Genomic DNA, 6,000 nt, shown 5'->3' on the forward strand with positions numbered 1-6,000 from the left:
CCCTGCCTGCTATTGGAAAAGAGAAGGCTTCTGTGGTGCCCCTGCTGTCTGCACCGGATAACGACATCCTGAATGCAGAGGACATCACTCATCAGTCCCCAGCAAGTGTGGTAGCTGAGTTAATCCAGGAGCGGATGTTCGGTGGGGTTACGGAAGCCTCAGACCCTCGCTTGATGGCTCTCACTGGCCTTCTGGCCAGCTCCACTCGAGAGCAGGCGACGTTCCGATCTCGCTCCCGAGGGGAGCTAGGAGATACTATCAGGGAGATGCTTCTTATGGTAAGTCGTCCTTTCCGACTTCTGTCCATACTTTAGTTTTCTTCGTTTCTTTGTTCTGACAGCTTTCTCTCTTTGCTAGGTGATGGGCCTCTTTATGGAGGTGGATGCTCGCGACCATGCTCTCCGGGAGTCAATGGATCGCCGGGTCGAGGAGGCACGTTTGGAAGAAAACCTGTCTGCCACCAGTGACGCCCGAAGCAATCTAGCCGCAGCTCAGGAGCATTCCAAGTCCTTACAGGCAGAGCTGACATATGCCCTGGATGCTGTCAAAAGGGCGGATGAGAAGGCAGCTGAAGCAGATATTCGTTGTAAAGAAGCCCTGAAACAACTGTCTTCTCTGGAAGAGGTCCAGAGGGAGAGAGATGAAGTCCGCCACCAGTATGAGACCTTGAAGGCAGATTCTGAGGCAGCCCAGTCCCAACACGAGGTCGTGGTGGCTCAGAGAGAGGAAGCCCTGGCTCGGGTAGTGGTCCTCGAGCAGGAGCTGGCCAAGCAGGCTGAAAATTTTAAAGGTCTGACCTTGGAGGCTGAGGCAACAAAACTCCAAAATCAATATCTCTGCCAAGAGGTCGAGGCTCTGAAGAAGAGGTGCTCAGCCCTGCTTGAGGATGCTAAGCTGGCTGAAGATAGGATTCAGCTGGAGTGTGAGGAGCGCCTGCGGGAATTCAAGGAGTCAGCGGAGTTGAAGAAGGAGATTGAGCAGGCCTGTGAAACTCGGCTTCAAGCTTACAAAGATTCTTCTGAGTATAAGACAGAGATAGCTGAGGCTTGCCAGGCACGACTTGCGGAGTACAAAGCCTCTGATGAGATGAAGGTCGCTATTTGGCACAAAGGCTTCCACATGTTTGTGTCCGGTTTCAACAGGGGTTTAAGAGATTCCAGACTTGCTCTTTCTACCCCTCTAGCAAAACTCCGAGCTGCTGAGGTGGACTCCGATGGCGAAGACGTGCTATATGGGGAGGATGATCTGCCTTTGCCCAAAGGAACTTCTCACACTTCAACTGGGCCCCCTAACGAGGATACCGAGCTAGGAGAGGAGGACGATAGGGCCCCCGAAGATGCTGGGCCTCAGGAGCTGGAGATCATACCTTTTGTGGGTGCTGGAGGTTCTGAGCAGGAGGGTGCCAGACCTCCCGTAAGCAGTAATGCAGATGGTAGTGTAGAGAATAGCAATGTAAATGATGGTAATGTAAATAGCGAAACTCCTAGGAATGTGGACCCCCTAAAGACAATTTTTCCTTCAATAGTTATAGATGATTAGGCTGTAAATCTTCATTTTCCTTTAATGAAAATTCATTTTCATTTACTTTGCTTGCTATTTCAGCTTTATTTAAAGATTTGATAATAAATACTTAAGTTGTGCTTAATAAACTTTGTAAGGAATTGACTACATCGTCTTTCATTCCTTGTCTCTCAACTAATTAAGGCTGAAAATTTAGCCAGGGACTTAGTCTCTGACTCATAAACTTTTCTAATTTCACAAGGCATTCTTATCCGTAAGCTCTTTCCGAGCTGGGTTAGCCGCACTCACGAGTTCTGTTTTTAACAGTGGGCTGAACTCTCGACTCGCGAGTTTTATGATTTCGGTAAGGACATTCTCATTTTTTCTCTTATTACTTCGTTACTATGAGCTCGGGCATATAGCCTTTGCTTAATAACAGTAAGTTAGATCGTGTACCTTTTAAGGTGACGAGCACGGCTGGCCTTTTTGCTTTTAGTTCTGGTTTGATAGGAACTGAAGCTAGGGTCTCATGTCTCATCTGCTCACGCCATTGGATTTCTCCCCGGGTTGCCCCTTTACCTCCTCAGAGTTCATTACATGAGTGGTGAGGGGGTAAATCTCTAGACTTCTGTAACGACCCGGAAATCGGACCGCTACCGACGCTAGGATCCAGATCGGCTTAAGGCCGCCGGGACCCGTAGCAAGCCAAACATACATCCTGTATACCTGTTTAATCCCATACATGATCAACAATTACATAAAAATTTTAAACTTTCTCATTTAATCATTCATTCATTCTTAATCTATGCATGCACAAATCATAACATAAAACCTCACACTGGAGTCCTCATCAAATACTCCAATGGGGTAACATAACATATATTAAGCTTGGTTTACAATAATCATCATTAAACATTTAAGATCATGTACTAGAAAGGGATTAACATTCATACTATGGTCAAGCACAACTCTAAACCTCCATAAGCATTATTACATTACATTTCTTACATTACATCATATTCATGTCCACATCTAGCTATTACAATAACATAACTCTACTCCTGCTGACCTCCTGGTCTACCCTGTACCTGCAAATCTGGGGGTTAAGGGAGAGGGGTGAGCTATAAAGCCCAGTGAGCAGAATAGTAAAACATTCAATTTATCTTTCATTCTTTCATAAAATGCAACACAGCACAAACAAATCACATCAAGGATGGACTTGTCACCAATAGTCCTCTACATAATCCAATCGTGCCAGGGGCGTAGAATGGGCCTCACTGGTCTTTCTCTTAACATAGCATAACATAACATAACATTCTATAGTGTCAGGGGCGTAGAATGGGCCTCACTGGTCTTTCTCTTAACATAGTGCCAGGGGCCGTTTTTGTTCCGGGGAGATCTTTGTGATCCCGCCTGCCTTCTATGCTCCGGAAGGTCTTTTTGAGATCCTCACCGGCCGTTTTTGCTCCGGGAGGTCTTTTTGAGATCCTCGCCGGCCGTTTTTGCTCCGGGAGGTCTTTTTTGAGATCCTCGCCGGCCGTTTTTGCTCCAGGAGGTATTTTTGAGATCCTCGCCTGCCGTTTTTGTTCCGGGGAGATCTTTGTGATCCCGCCGGCCTTCTATGCTCCGGAAGGTCTTTTTGAGATCCTCACCGGCCGTTTTTGCTCCAGGAGATCTTACGAGATCCTGGCCGTTTTTGCTCCGGGAGGTCTTTTTGAGATCCTCGCCGGCTGTTTTTGTTCCGGGGAGATCTTTGTGATCCCGCCCGCCTTCTATGCTCTGGGAGGTCTTTTTGAGATCCTCGCCGGCCGTTTTTGTTCCGAGGAGATCTTTGTGATCCCGCCGGCCTTCTATGCTCCGAGAGGTCTTTTTGAGATCCTCACAGGCCGTTTTTGCTCCAGGAGATCTTACGAGATCCTGGCCGTTTTTATTCCGGGGAGATCTTTGTGATCCCGCCGGCCTTCTATGCTCCGGGAGTCTTTATATTTCCAGGAGGTTTTTTTGGTATCTGTTCTTTTCTTTTCCTGAAAGAGTTAATGCTCACAATAATAGAGTTTAATCATTACATTTATAAGATGGCGTTATTTCGTGCTTTTATAGTACAAGAATTTCTTTTCACAAATATTCTAAGGAAAATACCTCTGTAGCTTGTTCAACCTTTTATTCCTCCAACAACCATGTTGATGGTCCCACTGGATCCATCATTCACTGGTCCAGCTCCCGTTCTCCTCGGCACTGGGACTGCCGGATTAGGCTGAGGTCTCTGTCCCTCTGATCTTTTCACGAAGTTTTTCAGGTGCCCTCTCTTTATCAGCCTTTCTATTTCTGTTATCAATTAGAAGCAGTTGTTGGTGTTGTGGCCGTGTGCGCGATGGTACTGACAATATTTGTCAGGATCTCTTTGGTTTGCTTCTGCTTTCATGGGCCTAGGCCATTGGAGCAACTCCTTGTCCTGGATGGCCATGAGTACTTTGGCTCTAGAAATGTTGAGGGGAGTCGGTGTTTCCGGAACCCACGGGGGGAGTGACCTTGGTTCTGAGGCCCGAGGGGAAGGTCTTTGGTCCCTGCGCTCCCAGGGTTGTCTATATGGTTCAGGTCTCTTGCCATGCTTTTTCTCGCGCCTCTCCGGCCTTCCCTCCTCCGGTGCTTGCCCCTTATCTGCCGCTCCCCTGGCGAACCTGCTTGTCTCCAAAGCATCGTCCTGCCTTATATATTTTTCGGCCCGTTTCATCAGCTCAGCCAGTGAGGTCAGAGGCTTCCTGCTCAACGAGCCAAAGAACTCTGCTGAGGTCGTCCCCTTCTGCATGGCTTCTACAGCCCTTCCTTCATCGAGCTCGGAGATTTGCAAGGCCTCCGTATTGAAACGGGCGATGTATTACCTGAGTGATTCGTCTTTCCTCTTTCTGACCGTTTCCAGGTAACTCGTCTTCCTATCTGCGGGCACCTCGGCGATAAACCGGCTGATGAAGCGGGTGGCCAGATCTCCAAAGCTACTAATGCTTCCTGCCTCAAGGCTGTTGAACCACGCCCGTGCTGGCTCCGAGAGCGTCGTAGGAAATACCTTGCACATCAGGGCGTCTGACAGAGTTTGCAGCTCCATGAAAGTCTTGTAGTTCAAGACATGCTCCCTAGGGTTCCCAGCCCCGTCATAGGCTGCCATTGGTGGCATCATAAACTTCTTAGGCACAGTCTCCTGCTGTACCCATTTCGAGAAGGGTGAAGCAGTGGGTAGGAGAGTTTGGTTCTGATCCTTCACTCCTAACTCGGCCAAGAGTTGCTCTCTCATATTTTGCAACTTCTGGTCTACACTCTCCCCTTCCTGCCTAGGCTTCCTCTCCTGGTGGGCCTCCTCTTCCCATGTCTCACTCCCCATTCTTCCGGTGGTTCCGACGGAGTAGCTATCGACTTCATCATTCTTTATCATCTCCCTCGCCCTTCTCCCATGAACTCGAGCTGCCAGCTCTTCCTCTTCTTCGGCTCTCCTCCTCCCGTCTCCGGTTTCTTGGCTGACAGTTCTGGGGTGGTTGAAGTAGGCTGAGATTCGTTGGTCTGGGGTTCTTTTACCACCGGTGACACGTTGGCGGGGGTGCTAAGGCCCCGTTGTTGCATTATCTGCCCCAACCAGTGGGCGGTGCTCTGTAGTTGAAGGGCCATGGTTTGGAGGTCTTGGTTGGGCAAGGTGGCGGTGGAAGCATTCCCCGCCAGGCTTGGCGAGGGGTTGAAAGGGATTGGTGTTTGGTTATTTGGTGTTATAGGACTGGAAAAAGAGAACTGCTGCCCCTCTTGGGCAGAGCTCAGGTCATTTGGAGCGACAAGATTGTTTTCGTTGTGGTTAGTCATTATGGATCTCAGTGGGTGTTTGTGAGAGTGGAACTCCGGCGATGAAAAGATCTCCTTCGTTTCCCACAGACGGCGCCAATTGATGATCTGAGATCCAGAAAATAGGGTTTTACAATAGGTTTTGTAAGACTGGAAAAAACCTTAGACCTAGAGGAGAGTATTTCTCCTTTTATATGTTTTCTTTTGTCTGCTAGTGACGTGTTAACAGAACGAATATCATTGGACCACCTGTCCCTGCTACGTTGATACGGACGTACGAGGGAATCAGATCTATGTCCCATGCGTAATGGCCCCTGACTCTCCTCGAGCGCGCATGCGTATGGACCCACATGACGGACAAGTGGGTCTCCCTCCTGATTCCGGACTGGACCGGAAGATAAGTCATGGGCTGACCCCAAGAAGGATCTGTTCATCGGGCCTGAGAGGTTAGGCCGGCCTGATTGAGGAAATTGATTGGAGTCCGATCTGGAGGGGGACGGGCTGGACCAGTCTCACGGGGGAGGCCTTGGACCCCCCAAATGATGGGCTCACGATATGGACCTGGCCCCAGTCCGGGGTGGAGAAATCCAACTGTCATCAAATTATATTGAACATTATTATATGTTGAATTAAGTAATTCTTATATTTTTAAAATTTTTAAATATTATTACAGAATTGGAT

Source organism: Manihot esculenta, chromosome 18 (genome assembly GCF_001659605.2).
Source record: "Manihot esculenta cultivar AM560-2 chromosome 18, M.esculenta_v8, whole genome shotgun sequence".
Classification (NCBI taxonomy): domain Eukaryota; kingdom Viridiplantae; phylum Streptophyta; class Magnoliopsida; order Malpighiales; family Euphorbiaceae; genus Manihot; species Manihot esculenta.